Below are 16,871 nucleotides of genomic sequence, written 5' to 3'. Positions count from 1 at the left end.
ATGTTCTGAATCTGTCACCTGGTAATTTCACTCCTCATACTTTAATAATGAGAAACAATGAACTTCCCTTCACGACATTCACTTTTAAAACCTCCTCTCCCACCTTCCCCCTTATTAGTCATTTTTTCCAAGGCTGAAGTTCTGATGTACTCAGACATGCCCTTGTACTAACACCTCTGATCACTCACGCTGCCTTTCTCTGTACCCTTTCTAGCTTTATTTTGTCCTTTATGAGACACCAGAAGAGCATACAGGATTGTAGAGGAAGGCAATAGATTTATACGAGAGTAATGATCTTTGCTTTCATTCTTTATTTCTTTCCTAATAATTTTTAATGTCATATTTGCTTTCTTGATAGCTACTCAGCACTGAGGTGACATTTTCAGAGCACAACCTATTATAACTCACAGATCTTATTCTTGAGTGATAAAACCACGAACACAGCACACCCCCTGCGGATGTCACTGGAGGACTGTTTTTAACATATACATTACTTCACATTTACAAATGCTGACAGTTTATTGTGTATTCTTTCAACATTTTTCTGCCATTCTGCACTGCTGACCTTTTGCCATTCCCTAAGAGGAACTTACCCCAGCCTGGCTGTCCAGGACTGTGATAGCAGCATTGAGAATGAGACTTACATTTAAGGAGGTCACTGTAAATAAGAAAATAAGTAAACAAATAGAACACAGTGACTATAGTCCTTACTGATAAAACCTGGAAAATGCCAGCTGTTCTGGCAACATAAGCTGTTTTTCCACCATTTGCAATTATTAACCAAATGATTAGAAATGCTATTTTTTAAGAAAGGCAAAACAAAGTCTCTTAAAAAAATAGATAAAGAAGCTAACACAGACCTCCTCAAACATAACTACAGTAATAGTTTCACAGTCCATCCCTTAGGAAAGTCAATTGTTATCTGAAATGTTTTCTACTTTTGTAGAATTCTGCAATTGATGTTAAAGATTAAATCATGCTGGGTAGCAAAGTCCTTTAAAGATCACTGATCGTTAGCTTACCTTTGTGTTAACTAGTCCACCCTGACAGCCCCACCTTACGCTTCTCTATCTGTCAAGTTTTTGAGTTGTCATTTGCTTTGAAAATCTCTGTTTATTTTGAACCAGCACCTATGCCATGACATTTCAGTTCTTGGAATAATGGGTGTAGGATAAAGAACTGATTGGTTTCTTGTTCGCAGGAGGCTCCCGGATGGTTTGATTGCTCCTCTTTCAGCCATCCTGCAGGTCACATCTGGTGTATTCCCATGCTAGAGGGCACTGCCCAGGCTTAAGAAGACCACTGACTTTAGAAACATTGATGCAAGCTTTTGTATTCTAACTTAAAGTACAGAATTTCCTGATGATACAACTCCGCTGTTTTAGAAATAACAGCTGTGTGGGTTGAGGTCAAATACACAAGCATTTCAGGCCTGTCACTGAAAATATCCATCTATTTCTTCTCTACTTCAAAAAAAAAAAAAAAAATCAGTCAGATTTCCAACGCATTATTTTCCCTTAAAAAACTCTGTAAACCCCACTTAGCCACATACTTTCATACCTAACAGACTAACACTTGAGAAACTGTCATGATTCATTTGTTCTTCCTTCCCTTCTCACACACAGCCTGTACCAACTGTCTTCGCAAGGAGAGATAGCCCAAACTCTTCCCTCATGCCGCATAAAACATGAACACAAAAACATGCATTCATTTGGCCTTTCCCCTGTAGGGCTTTCTCTTAGTTACGTATTTAAACTAAATATTTTGATAGTTCTATGCTTTTAGCAAGCTACCTTTCAAGATCTTCTTGGAATGGCATAACACTTCTATTTTTAAGAATAGCTTACAAATTTTTCTAGTTTATATTCATGGATCTCCTTAATATTTGTTACTATTTTCTTTGTCTCTTCTACTTCATGACTATTTTTCTTCCCTAAAACCTATTTTGACATAGAGATGTTGACTTTTACTGAGCCTCAAGAAAGATATTTTTAAAATATCACCACTGCATCTGAACATACTTTACCCTTACAGACTGTCCTTTCAATTTCCCTTCAGTGAACTCTTCATTTTTATACCAATCTTACTTTTAAAGGTAAGCAGTAGTCTAATGGATTCTGCTTTTCCTATCAATATATTGAAACTAATTACATATAGCAACTTAAAGAGCTAGTGAGTGGCACCTTGATAATAACATTTTGAACTGGATTTTTCACTGCTTGAGATGAACTTCATTTCTTTTCTTTTTGTGGTTCTCTGAGCACCTATGACATGGGACAGGTATTTGAATGTTTTAAAAACATACATCTGGAATTATATTCAAAGGGAATAATGGAATTCTTCCACTAAAATTGCATTTTTTAAGTGTCGTGTTCTATGACACACCTAATAAATGCCGGCCTTAACTTCAGATACTGAATTCTTATGTTATGCCTGAACACCATGAATAAAAACCGTTCCTGAATTACTACTAAACATCATTATTCATGGTGGAACATACTCCTTAAAAGTGGCTGGAATGGGAAAAAAACCCACAATGAAATAGCAGCTATACTTTTTTTTGAAGCTAAAATTTCTTTTGACTTTCATACTACAGCTGTATTGCTTTACTCCTGTTTTTCCTTCCTTTATCCCATTCTGACCCTGCCTTTTTTCAGATGTCATTCTACTTTAAATTGTGTACTAGTCTTGAAGGCTGATTTTAATATTCTACTTATTAAACCATGATTCCAAAAAGCAAGTAGTCTACATCTACAAAGAGTTGGAAATAACAATTTAGAAGTGAAATTCTCTAAGAACACTTGCTTTTAAAGACACATTAAATTGATATGCTGTAGGCATCTATTTAAGAACGTTCTTTGAGATACTGACACTTTCGTATTAAATGCATACCTACAGGACAAATCTAAAAATTTTAAAGGGATGTGGAAGGTTTCTTTGAATTCTTAAACCTTCATTAGAGCAAGAGCCGTAATTTTATCTGAGAAGGTTATTACCCTAGAATTTGCAATACATCAAGAGCCACTGAATTGGTATTCATCACTGCTAGCACATACAAAAAGGGGAGTTTTTGTCAACAAATTAACAATTAAAAAAATATTTAACTTAAAGGATTTAATGTTTAGTAAATTAAACATTGAGAAGCCACAACACATTGCTCTGTAAACAGGAAAAGGCACAGAGTATTGAAAGGTGCATTAACATTGTAGAACTGTTGTAAAAAAAAAAATTGTTTTGTTTAAAATTCAATTTTCAAACTTCAAGAACACAAAATCTCAAAAATTGTTGCAGAAAAGTAAAATGAAAGACTCCTAGCTGTAATGTTCTCACAATCTCCCCCAAATTTTTGTTCAAAAAGTTTTATATGAATACATTGGTGGGACTAAGAACTACTCTCCCTCAGTGACGGGCAGTAGGTTCAGATCCTCATTCTATGTGACTTCAGCCCACAAGGTTACGAAACTGATCTGAGTGATCTGCAGTTAAATCTCTTTCGCAGACAAAAGGAGAGAATTCACATCACTCATTCCAGGGCATGGTTCAGTCACTCTCTTTTATGTGTTTTTACAGCACATGTAAAAAAGGAAACTTGCTATCTGAGGACACATATTTCTTCACTGTAAAGCCTAAAACATTTTTAATGTCGCTTGATTTGATTCAAGTGCTGACCAAACTAAAAATATGGTCTGTGGTTTGTGTATTTCTTTTTTTTTTAAAGGCTGTTTTTATCACAAAACCCTTCCATCACATCAGCAAAGACTGTACACATGGTTGTAAATGAAATGATGGGCTTATATAACCTTAGAAGCCTATTCTGTATATGTTTATCTGATATATCTCTGAATGACACCTTAAAAGAACAAAACATAACACTTCACTAACTCAAAAAAAATCCCAAGACCCCAGTGTTTGCATTAACTGCATTATAACCATTTCTGTAGTTTTTGTTTTTTTAAAGTAAACTCCTTAAACTTATACAAATAGGCCAGTATTAGCATTAAGAAATATCACAAACAATATCCGCGTTGTCTGTAATCAGGTATCAGGTAGTTAGAGATCAGCGAAAGGACCCAAGGGAATGGCACAGAGCTGCATCAGTGGAGGGTCAGGTTGGATGTTAGGAAAAGGTTCTTCACCTTTATGGGCACAGAAGAACAGCCTCCCCATGGCAGCAGGCATGGCTTCAAGCTACCAGAATTCAAGGGTCAGTGCTGTCAGGGATAGAGTGTGAATTTTGGGTGGTCCTGTGTGGAGCCAGGAGTTGGACTTGATTATCCTTTTGGGTCCCTTCCAGCTTAGGATATTCTATTACTTTAGATTTTACCCACAAGCCTTCGTGGTAACTTTAGTCTCCTGTTACAGAGTTGTTCAGAATTAGGGGTATGTATTCTGGGTAAATTTTCATGGCACAACAGTCACAGCAACTGGTTTTCTAATGACTTTTTCACTTCATCGAGCAGTTGAAAAAAACCTCAAAACACAACAACAAACCACACAGAGCTGAAATACGTGAAAAAGTTTCTTCACTCAACTGCTGTGACCCTGTTAAAACAGCACCCCCCTAATTCTAGTCCATCAAGGACTAATAATTTCTTTCTAATTAAGTGATTGCAACTTCTCTTCTAGCAGCTACCCGTTTAACCTTCCTTTTGGTAAGGAATAATCTTATAAATGCAAAATTCACACATTTTTCTCAATTCAACTATTTCATGTCATTTTCTTTGCTCTTCCAGTCATGCATCTCTTACATCATCATATTTCATCATATTTACAGTTATATTTCTCCTCACTGGCTCTTTCCAAGAATAATCAAATCTGATTTTCTATCACCTCACTTCCATTTTCTTATTCTACATCACATTAAACAATAATTCCTAATTTTCAGTCAGAAGCATTAAGACTTTAGATAAGCACAGGAATGAAGAAGGTGAATATCAGCAAATACCATTAAAGTATGAGAAAAATGTGGTTAACTTGTATCTGAAAGATTCTTACATTGAATCTGTAGTCATATCCTCAGGAAAAAAAAATGTAAATAATCTCTACCGCAGACAAAAGCTAAATAAAACATTAGAGTGTAGCCCACAGAGGATAATAAATCTCCATTTGTTTGTGTCATAGAACTCACAAATGTAATGCAAATGTATACATCTGTGCCATCTCTCAATATGTCTCTAGTCTGAAAAGGTAAAATGGCCTAAGCTCATTCAAAACAAATAAATAAATCATAGGGTTTAAATGCTCTCAAAGGATAAAGCAGTCAATAGCATATTGAAGAGTCAACCATTCACTGTAAAACAGATCAAGTTACAAGCAAGATTTATCCTTTACCATCACTAATGACTGCACAAAGAGAAACAATCTATCTGAAGATATCTGCTTTTCAGCCCATATTCTTCTTGCAAAAGATATCTGTACTAAGTAAAAAAACTCATTATTATTATTATTTTACAAATACAGAAGGATAGTTTCAAAGTTTAAACAGTAATTGCACTGTTCAAGGGAAGTGAGTTGGAGAAGTGCAAAATCAACTACATAAATTTGCATAAGTTAATCTTAAATGGAAAATAACCCTGAAATGAATAATAATAATAAAAAAAAAAAGAATAGACTTCAGTTAGAGATGTGAGAAAGAACAGTTGGTTAGTAGCTCTTATAGCTGAAAAAACAGTGGACATCCAATGAAACTAGCAGGTGAACAATGAAGTATCTTCATACACTGCATAGTTAAGATGCAAAATCCTCTCTCAGAGAATGCTGCAGAACCTAAATAAAGAGATATTTAAAAAAAAAACTTAAAAATGGGTAAATTATGTCAAGAACTATTAAACACAACAACATAATCTGTTTATTAAACACAACAACATAATCTGTTTGGGAAGCCCTTGAACTGCGAATTTCTGGGAATCATACAGCACTCCCAGGATATCTCAAAATTCTCTTTTCTTATTTTTAACTTTCTCTTAGTATCTTGACCAAGCTAAGATATAGAGGTAATGAACATGCCTGACCTACAAGAGATTCTTATGTTCTGTATTGTCATTTTTATATCGAACTGGAATTGCATTCATATGCCCATAGGCCGTCATGACCTCTTCAAAAAGAGCAAAGTAATTCTCACTGCAAATAAAACAGCCTAACAAAATAATACTTGACAAGAAAATTTGGGGACTAAATACAACCTATTTCTGAGTGATGATGCACATATTGATAATATGATATTATTTGCATTATATCAATACCATGCAAGACTTCAAACAGATGTATGCTACAACTTAAAATAACTATCTATATGATGAATTATGCATTATAAACAGATCATAAAATCACGCATAATATTGATAACACTGCTAATCTCACATGATGTTGGCATGAAATCGAAAAGAAATGAAAGGGGGCCTTACTGTGTCTGGAGGCATTTTCTATCAGTGACCAAGCAGACAGGAGAAATAAAGAATACTCTCACCTTCTCAGAGCTGCTGAAACAAAATGCTTGACTAGTATGTCACAGTATATGCTGAAAAGCCCAACAAGTAAATAAATTTAACACAGCCTACCAGAGAACTAGGTCACCTCATTTTCAAGGAAAGGATGTAAACAAAAACAATAAAACACCTAAGCTATAAATAAAAATTCTTGCAATCTTGCAGTAAGATTAGAGGCTGAAAGACTGGAAAAGAATCTATTGCCATTAGATACTGAAAATATCTTTTATATTGCTCTTGTTACCTTTAAAATACTTGATTCATTAAGCAGAATTGAACAATAAACTGCTGTGTGATTGTCAACCTTTATCTACTTTATCTACTGTAGTGAAAAATGCCCTTGACTAAAATTTCTGAATTTACAATGCCACTAGATGATGCCAACATAGCAAGTGGCAGTTTGTTTTTCCTTCTTCACTGTTCGGAAAACTTGTTCTCAAAAACGCATTTCCCAGTGGTTGTTGGATGTGATAAAACAAGATCACAAAACACAGAAGAACAATCGCCATTACAATCTACCAATTTTGTCACTGCATACTGACTACAAAATGACACTGAAAAAAAATTCCAATTATTGTATTATGGTATTAATCTTTATTTAATCTTTACAAAAGTCCAAGATTGTGTGTACTGTAAACTAACATTTCTTGCTTTCAGGCTATCACCTGTACGTACTATATGCATTCTCTGTCTGATCACAGTTGAATCCTTAAATGATTAAGATTTTTTCTGAAAGTTTCCCACCATACTGAGAAGCAGACCAAGCCTTTTTTCAGTTTTCATCTCAAAAAATATACCACCTTTCTGGGCTCCTCAGTTCAAAAAAGATAGGGATCACCTAGAAAGAATCTAGGGATCACCTAGAAAGAATCCAGTGGAGGGCCAAAAAGATGATAAAGGATGAGGAAAGGCTAAGTAACCTACGTCTGTTCAGACAAGGGTAAAGAAAACTGAGAAGGGATGTGATTATAAATGAAGTACAATTTTGCACAACAATATGTTTAGATTAACACTGCAAACTTTAAAACATGATTATTGTATTATTATCATTTAATGATAATCAGGTTTATAAATACCTAGAGGGAGGTGGAAGGCAAATGGACGAGGCCAGGCTCTTCCCAGTAGTGTTTAGTGACAGGTCAAGGGGTAATGACCTAAAACTTGTACATAAGAAGTTGCATACTAAGATGCAGAAGAACTTCTTTGTGGTAAGATTAACGGAGCACTGGAACAGGTTGCCCAGCAAGGATGTGGAATCTCCTTCAATAGAGATATTCAAGACCCATCTGGATGCCTATCTGTGTGACCTAGTGTAGGAAACGTGCTTTAACAGAGGGGTTTACTTGATCTCTTGAGATCTCTTCCAGTCCCTGTGATTCTGTGGTCATCTTGTTACTACTCGTAAATCTGCTGTGAGGTATGAAGAGTTAGCATCACTAAGAGACACTTGAGTAAATAAGAGTCTGAATTACAAAATGTTGAAATAATATTGCAAAAAAATATTGGAGGAATCAGAATTTGGGGCAAGGAATTCTATAAGTCTAGCTCATCTGTTCTTAGTCCAGAAGTTCACACATGACTTTGCAGGCTAAATAATGGTTTACTCACATTCAGAAGAGATTCAGGGGTCAGACATAAGTAAGTATCATCACAATGATCAACAGTGATACAAAGTAAGTACAGCATTAGGAACTGTCAGAAAAATATTAGAAAACAAAGAGAACAGAAGGAATATGAGAATGGCCAAACAGAATGATTTCCATGTAACTGGAACTCTAGAGCATAAAATGCCATATAGAAGTATCAAGTTAAATCCGTACTCAATTTCTCCTTCAATTTCCATGATTGGTCAAAGGTATAGATTTGGGTGAACACCTAGTCTGACACACTATCACTGATGCTATATTCTCATTTAATCATTTTATCATCATTTCAATTTTTATTAGTTTTTATATCGTCTTCATTGTCACACAATTATATTTATTTTCTAAGTTTGGCTGATGCCCTTAGTATAATTACTTCTTGGCTAAACAGATATTCACTGATTGAAAAGGCAAAAATCTCTAAAAAAGGTACAAGTAGAAATCCATTTTCCTGAAACCCCATTCTGACCTTCAACCCACTCGCTGCAAGTCCTCATTTTCTGCTTAACACTTTTTGTGACAAATGCAGCTTTGCTTGAAAACCAATGATTTAAGTGACAGCTATCTTCCACTGGAAAGTTAACTCAGTTCCAAAATTGTTCTTTAATAAGAAGTACCATTTTGCACAACAGTAAGTTCGGATTAACACTGCAAGCTTTAAAACATGATTATTGTATTATTATCATCTAATGATTTTCATTATACATCCAGCATCTTTACAATAAAGCCATTTCTCCATTTTCCACTAACACAATTCCTACTAAGAACTACACATCTAACTACTGTGAAACAAAAATAGCATTGAAGAGTCTCAGAAAGACAAATTAACATATTTATGACTTTCTAGATAAACTTTTTAGAAGGCAGTAAAAGAATTTGAACTAGAAAAGTTATTTTCAAATTTCTTGATTAAACAGGCAGCTCCTTAAAATAGTAGAATTTACTGGGGAGAAAAAGAACATTTTTTCAGAAGCAATGAAAACAAGTCATAGATCCAATCAAAAATCCACTTAAAACAATGTTAAATAATAAGCAGATGTGCAAATGCAGTTCATTACACCCTTTAAGAATAAAAGATACATATTTACATTAGAAAAGCAGATAATGAAAAGCAATCTTTGAAAGACATAAAAGTAATAATTAAAGAGATTATTTGAACACAAATAGAAGGAAAATAGAGCAAGCAACTGAAGAATACAGACTACTTGACTTTCTGCAGCACAGCCTTCATGCCCTCCTTTTTGTTTCTCTTGGAAAGTGTTTTTGTCATGATAGATAACAAAAAAAGTATCCGACAACTATGTCACAAGATGCTGAGAAATTGAAATTTATTTTAGGGTTTATACATCTATTTAGATTCTGAACTACTAAAGTTTCTGTACAATGAGAAATTTGCAACATTATCTGTGTATTCAAATGAAATTTCTAAAATCATTTGTTCAATAACTTTCAGAAAATAAGTAGTAAGAAAGCTAGTCATTCTTCCATCTGAATTATTTTTCACAATAAAAATAATTCAGGAAGTAAAGTCCCAAAATAACCCTCTAACAATAACTGCAGCAGATGTAAATTCCATTATGAAAACTACTTTTATTTTAGCAGCTCAGATTTCACCATGTAAATCTTCAGATTTGTTTAGCAAATCACAGGTCAGAAATTGACTGAAGAGAAAATTTGGTCTTCTTCAGCTACAAGCACTGTTACCCATAGGAAACAAAATTGTTAGATGACAAAAGAAGGTGTACACGTGGGAGCACTGTTAGCGTGGCAGGCATAACAGCGGCCGCAACAAGAGCCTCCTTCCTTCAACACAAACATCTGGCCTTTGAGTGCTTTTGCTCCTGACAGATTATTGGCTCATTAGTGTTTCTTGATATCTTAGATTATTTTTCTTAAATTTCCTAAACTCTCTTGAGTCCCAGCTTACGTCTGCAGTTCAGCAATTTAGATATTTAAGATGAAACAGCACTTATGAGATATTTCTCTCAGTATTTAAGGAACCATGATTTGATTTACAGGAAAAGAAAAAAGAACATGATCAGCCTTATTCTCTAAGATCAGTTGAAAGTGGGCAAGGTAGACAGAGAAGTATACAATAAACTCCGTATCTGGAGCACCTGTACCCTTAAATCCTTAGGCAGCCCTTAAATACATGTCAGCAGCTCATCCTCATGGCTCCCATACAAAAGCATCACTGACGATCATGCATTCTGCTCTAGACTCATCCTGTTTTGCTGTTGAGTATATCAGCAGAGGATGAACAGAAAAATGAACTGCAGCAGATCAGTGTCTCAATTTTCTTATTTTACAAAAATTGAAACTGATAAACTACCTTTTAATAAAGTGCCAGTCATCTTAGAGAATGACTCAATCCACCAAACAAGGTTTGTTATTAGTTTAACAGCTAAAGTTGACATTTTCTCAAGTTGAATTTATGTAGTACGTCTACAATATATTTTCAATTTACTTTTCATCTAATGCATTACACTCTGTCACCGTGGTTGCAGACATTTAATATAAATCTATGGAGTGAAACAAGTCTTATAGGTGTATTTTTCCAAGCCCAGATTTTAAGTGGAGACTGAAGTCTTTTAAACAAAGTGCAAATGTTTATTTTTGCAGAAACCTCACATTAGAATCTGTTTCCTTAACCAATACAGATCCCTCTGATTTTCAGAATGTATGACTACACACATTCTCTGGATATCTCATTGAGGTGATACAGTAAGTGCTCTGTTAGACTTGTGGTCTCTCTATTGACAATAGATGAACACAACTACGGCTGTTATCCCCCCATATGACTGAATCTAAGAAGTGATAAATACTATCCAAGGTGGGCTCCAAGAGATGGAACACTTACCCTATGACAACAGGCTGAGAGAGTTGGGGCTGTTCATCCAGGGGAAGAGAAGGCTCCAAAGGGATATGGCAGTGGCCTTTCTGTATCTACACAATCTGTATCACTAATCTTACATGTCTACTCTTGAGCAGAGTATGTTGTGACAGGAAAAGGGAAAATGGTTTTAAAAAGAGGGGAGATTTAGACTGAACATAATGGATTTATTTCTACAATATATGTGGTGAGGCACTGGCACAGGTTGCCCAGAGAGGTGGTGGCTGCCCCATCTCTAGAGAAATCCAGGGCAGAATGGACAGGGCTCTCAGCAACCTTATCAAGCTGTAGGTGTCCCTGTTCATTGTAGAGGAGTTAGACCAGATGACCTTTAAAGGTCCCTTCCCACTCAGAAGATTCTATGACCTTCCTACTATTTATTTTCCCCAGCCAATCCAGTAATTACTAAAGCACACTTCAAAGTAAAGGCAAATAAATATCATAGCGCTAAAAAAAACAGAATAACAAAAGTGACTTTAGCAAAGAACTGAGATGCTGATCAGCTGTTGACACAACCTACATCTCTCTCCTTTAAGAATTTGCAGCCACCTGTCTTCTAATTCCTTCCTATGGAGTCACTTGTCCAAAAGCCTGGTGCCTTGTGGTACAAAGAAGTACTCAGAACTTCCAATACAATTTTCTCTGCACACAAAGGAATGGAGACATTACCAATCAAAAAAGTTAGTATCCTTTAAATGGTGCAGAAGGTTTGCCAGGCTTGGGTAAAGAGACCCCAGCAGTTATCCTACAGGAAAGTGTGATACAGAAGCATTGGTATGGCAGCTTATGAAGTACTCACGGGGTACCCTAATGAAGTATTCATTTTCTCCTGTCCTCAGCTAGTCTTCAAAAATCTATAGCTAGATCCTCAAACGTTTACACACCTTTTCCAAAATTTTTCCCAGATTGACCAAACCAACAGAAAAAGCTATTGCTGCTCTTTGGGCATTTACTCTGAATTAATACTTCATCTAAGAAATCTTAGGCATACTCAAGCTTATTGTTTTAGGATTTGAAAGAGGTTAGAACAGAAAGTATCTGCATTAGCAAATTCAGGTCATCTCTGAAATTATACTTTTGGCATTAATATTTCCCCAGCTAAACCTAGAGAGGAAAGCACATGAAATGACTCATAGAGAAATAACATGATTTGTACAATCTTTTGGCTGTGAAAACTTTCCAGTTAAGGAAGATCAGGCTGCCTTCCAATGTAGATCAGGTACAGGAATTTCAGAGAGAAAAGACCTGCATCAGTAGCTCTTCTCTATATCTATTACACTTCACTGCACTCTCCCCTCTCACTGGGACGACAGTGGAAGAACCAACAGTTGACAGATATTGTTACTTCACACAATACCAGCAGCAGTCAGGCAGATAACAGACATCATGAACACTGGCACAACACAATTCCCTCTGTATACTAAAACAAGATGTTAATTCACTTAGTTAAAAATGAGTGGGGTCACTCTATATTTGTAATCATATAAAGAAACAACCTCATTGATGAGCTGTATTAATTCTTTCCTTTTCTTTACTTTTACCACTCTACCATACCATAGAAGTCAGAAAATGAGCATACCTGCTGATTAATTTACTGTGCTTGGGAATGTCCTCAAGTGGGACATTCCAAGTGTGGAATGACTCAGGTTCTCATATCCTCCAATATGGCACATCTGGATGTGAACTGTTCTTTGGGAATACTTTCTGAAAAGCTTTATCTCCTGAACGATATCTAGGAATTGCTGGTGGGACAAAGAGTTAGTGCATGCTGGAAGATTTCCGTGGACCATGATACCAGTGCCTGGAATATAGCTGGGTAATGTTCAACACAGTAAAGCAGCAACAGGAAAGTAATACAGGTAAAGCCTTTTGCTTTTAAGCGGTCTTTTTATTTCACTGTATAATGGTGCCTAATGCACACAGCTTGGACTACATCCATTCACCAAACCACAGCTTCTAGGACTGATTGTCCTTCACCCAGCAGAAATCTGAGTGCTAAGAGCTGCCTGTCAATCCTTCCAGTGACAACATTACAAAGGTGTGAAAGTTGCAATGAAAATCTTTTAAAATATAAAAATATAACCACCTCGGAACAAAAGAAGCCACAAAAATATCAGAGACTACAGACATTAATGGCTAAAAGCCTTCTGGCAACAGTGCCTGAGGTTGTATTTACATCAATGTTTACTGCCTACAGTGGCGGAATAAGTAACATTTTTATGTCCATCTATATTAATATTTATAACAGGAGGGTTTTGGGGGGGTGGGGAGGGAATCCTTTAGCTAGAATAATGTGAGAGAAACACAGGAAAGACAGATAGTTTATTATGCCAAAGAGATTCAAGACTCTTACTAAAAGTCACAAGGGGATAGACATCTCACAGCTGAAATTTACTGAGAAAAGATGCAATAAAAGGGGAAAACACTGCGTTTTTGTTGATATTCCACCAACACGAGATTCAAAAGGACTAATTTAATCTAAGCAACAGGTCATACAAATAATCTTTTTAATTATTTATTTAGTACAACAATTTTAGTAACTATTACTAACTCAAAACCAGCTGAATAGTAATATAAAATTGCTATTTTATGTAGCTGATGAACCATCTTAATTTTGCTTGAAGTCATCAGTTCAATTCCTAATAACAAAAAATACCATCCTCCTCCCTTTGGCACAGTGCCCATCAGGCAACCAATAATAATAATAATAAAAAAAATAGTGGTATGATTAATCCAGGCCCTTAGTACACTGGACTACTGGCATTATTTCTTCTCATGTGTATGGCCTCAAATCTGTGGCAGACTTGTTACCTGAGTTTTGTATATTGATTGATTTTTTTTTTTCACCCAGGGAATTTCATCTTTCTACTTCAAAATGTAAATATTAGTTATGAAGTTATTTCAATCATTTCTATTACTCTTCTTCAATATAAACGAATAAAGTCAAATAAACAAGATCTTCCAGTGCAATTAAAAGCAACTCTTAAGACTTGGTGTTACCAAGAGGCTCTTAACTTTTTTTTTTTTTTTTTCGTTCAGATTAATGAGTCTATTCTGTCTTTCTCACTCCCTTTTACAGCCTGCAACATCATTCTGGTCATCCTAGGATCATCCTAGCCCTACACAACCACTAAACTTTCATACAAGGTTTTAGGGCCTGACCTAATTTCACTGTAATCACTAGACCTGCATAAAGTGTTTGCTAGCATGGAAAAATCAAGGACACATCAAGACTATAAATACTCACTTGTCAAAAAACAGTGTAAGCACATGGTCATACTGCAGTTGCTATCACTCATTTCATTTTTTATTTTATTTTTTTGCTCTGCGGGTGAGATTCAACAATAACGTGTTTTGCAACAAATGTGTTTTGGTCTAATACATTTCAAAGTGCAAATAAAAGTGTTATCTTAAAACCTCATTTAGGTTCCTTCTAAAAGAAGGAAAGAGCTGGAGGTCATGGTTTTTCATAGCACTTCGTAGTGTGTAGAATGCAGAAAGAAGCTAGGTAATTTTGAAAGATTAGTTAGAAACAGTTTTTAATAAATTTCTTCAATTTTATTATCTTTGCTTCTTTGCAAGCTTCCTTGATAACTTTTTAAAGGATACTTAAAACATTAAATCTGCTAACAAAATAAACCGAAACACTTTCTGAGGTGAAAAAGACTAAGAATTCTGAATTATTTTATGAAGAAAGACTGAGAATTTAGAAAGCCTGGTGCCAGAATTTCCTAGGCAGCAGCATAGAAGGTGCAGAAAGGGTGACACTCCTTATCTTATACACATTGCTACACAAATCTAAAACACCTGTAAAGAAAGCAAACAAACAAAAAGAACAAAGGTCCATCAAGTCCGAAAATGGAATAGGAAAAGAGGTATATTGTAAAGCATTAGACTGGGTGAGAACAAATTACAGGGATGCATTATTATTTCCTGTCTATACACCTAAAAGTGGTGGAGCTCCTAGAGGGAAAAAATAAAAAAAAAAAGAGACTGTGTCTTGATAACTATTTGCTTTCCTCCCTGACTGCCCAACATTCACACACACATTACTCTCTCTGCAGAAATGAAGAATCACAGAATCATTTGATTTGGAATCTAGTCCAGCTCAGTTGTAACGAACAAGGACATCTACAGCTGGATCAGGTTGCTCAGAGCCCCATCCAATCTCACCTTGAATGTCTCCAGGGACAGGGCAGCCACCACTTCCCTTGGCAACCTGTACAAGTGCCTCATTACTCTTATCGTAAAAAACTTCATTACATTCAATTAAATCTCTTCTCTTCTAGTTGGAAACCATTTCCCTTTTTCCTATCACAACAGATCCTGCTAAAGTCTGTTCTCATCTTTCTTTAAGCCCTTCTGTAGATACAGAGAGGCTGCTCTCAGGTCTACCCAGAGCCTTCTCCAGGATGAACAGCCCCAGCTCTCCCAGCCTGTCCTCTGAAGGAGAGGTGTTTCATCCTTTGGAGCATTTTTGTGGCAACCTGCTGGACACACTCCAACAGGTCCACATGTCTCCTGTACTCACAACTCCACATCTGGATGCAGTACTCCGGGTGAGGCCTCACCAGCACAGAGCAGAGGGTAAGGATCACCTCCCTCACTCTACTAGCCACACTTCTTTTAGTGCAGCCCAGGACATGGTTGGCTTTCTAGGCTGCGAGGGCACATTGCTGGCTCTTGTCCAGTTGCCCATCCACCAGCATCTCCAAGTCCTTTATGGCAGGGCTCTACTCAATCCCAGTATTGATATATATACAAGTTCATAACTAAGCCCATGGCAGGTTTTGTAGGTGAACTCTTGCAAGATATGGTTTAGTAGCCTGTGGTAGCAGTGGTAATGAGAAGACAGTTGGACTAGATGATCTTATAGGTCATTTCCAACCTTGTGATTCTATGATTCTTGCCTTTACCGTTGATTTAATTTTTAGATTTTAATTAAATTGTACTTCTTTTCTGTAAATGCTGTAATCTGATTGTCTGAATTTATTTTTCCTTTTATGATGGAATTGTCAGTCAATCACAGAACATTTAGCATATTGGAAAATAAATGTAATAAAAAGTGAAATATTTGAAATCTGAGAAGATAGTTGGTGGGAAAATACAAACAAACTAAAATTATGCTTATTATGCCACATTTTGCTCTTCAGAGGATGGTTCTCCTATGAATACAAGACATATGATGTCCCTGAAGGATATTACCCTCTGGTTTACTGCTCCCAGATTTGTTAGAAGAAGCACATCCCTGGAGGAACTGCTCGCTCACATTTGGGGTGGTAGACTATTATGATAGGAGCCAACTTGGAAAACTTAATAAAAGCTGCTGGAGCACGTGGAAATATGCTCCGGAGCATATAAAATCTTCAAAAACAACCCCAAACCAGGTCTGACATCAAGATTAAATCCAAATTTTTGTAATTTGTAATTTCCTACAACACACATTTACCAGAAGCTGAATAATCAGATGAGGTTTATAACCAGGTTTAACAAGAGCAAGTGTAGAGTCTTGCACCAAGGGAAGAATAACCACATGTACCAGCACAGGTTGTGGGATGAGCTGCTGGAGAGGAGCTCTGAGGAGAGAGACCTTGGTGTCCTGGTGGATGACAGGTTGGACGTGAGCCAGCAGTGTGCCCTGGTGGCCAAGAAGGTCAATGGGATCCTGGGGTGCACTAAAAAGAGTGTGACAAGCAGGTCAAGGGAGGTGATCCTCCCCCTCTACTCTGCCCTGGTGAGGCCTCACCTGGAGTATTACATCTAGTTTTGGACTCCCCAGTACAAAAAAGGCAGAGATCTCTCTTCAATAAAATTAAGACCTTTCCATGAAAACAAACAAACAAAAAAAGA

General features: G+C 36.3%; 1 protein-coding gene across 3 annotated transcripts in view; it reads right to left on the bottom strand.

Moving 5' to 3' along the window:
- Positions 1–16,871, bottom strand: part of KCNIP4 (potassium voltage-gated channel interacting protein 4) — a 346,284-nt gene that overhangs the window by 239,782 nt on the left and 89,631 nt on the right. The gene's annotated exons all lie outside the window — the stretch shown is intronic.

This window comes from Cyrtonyx montezumae, unplaced genomic scaffold, assembly GCF_038088225.1.
Source record: "Cyrtonyx montezumae isolate F1298 unplaced genomic scaffold, pur_monq_1.0 scaffold_2, whole genome shotgun sequence".
In the NCBI taxonomy this organism is placed as follows: domain Eukaryota; kingdom Metazoa; phylum Chordata; class Aves; order Galliformes; family Odontophoridae; genus Cyrtonyx; species Cyrtonyx montezumae.
The sequence above is the reverse complement of the archived record's forward strand: the minus strand, read 5'-3'. Positions and strand labels throughout refer to the sequence as shown.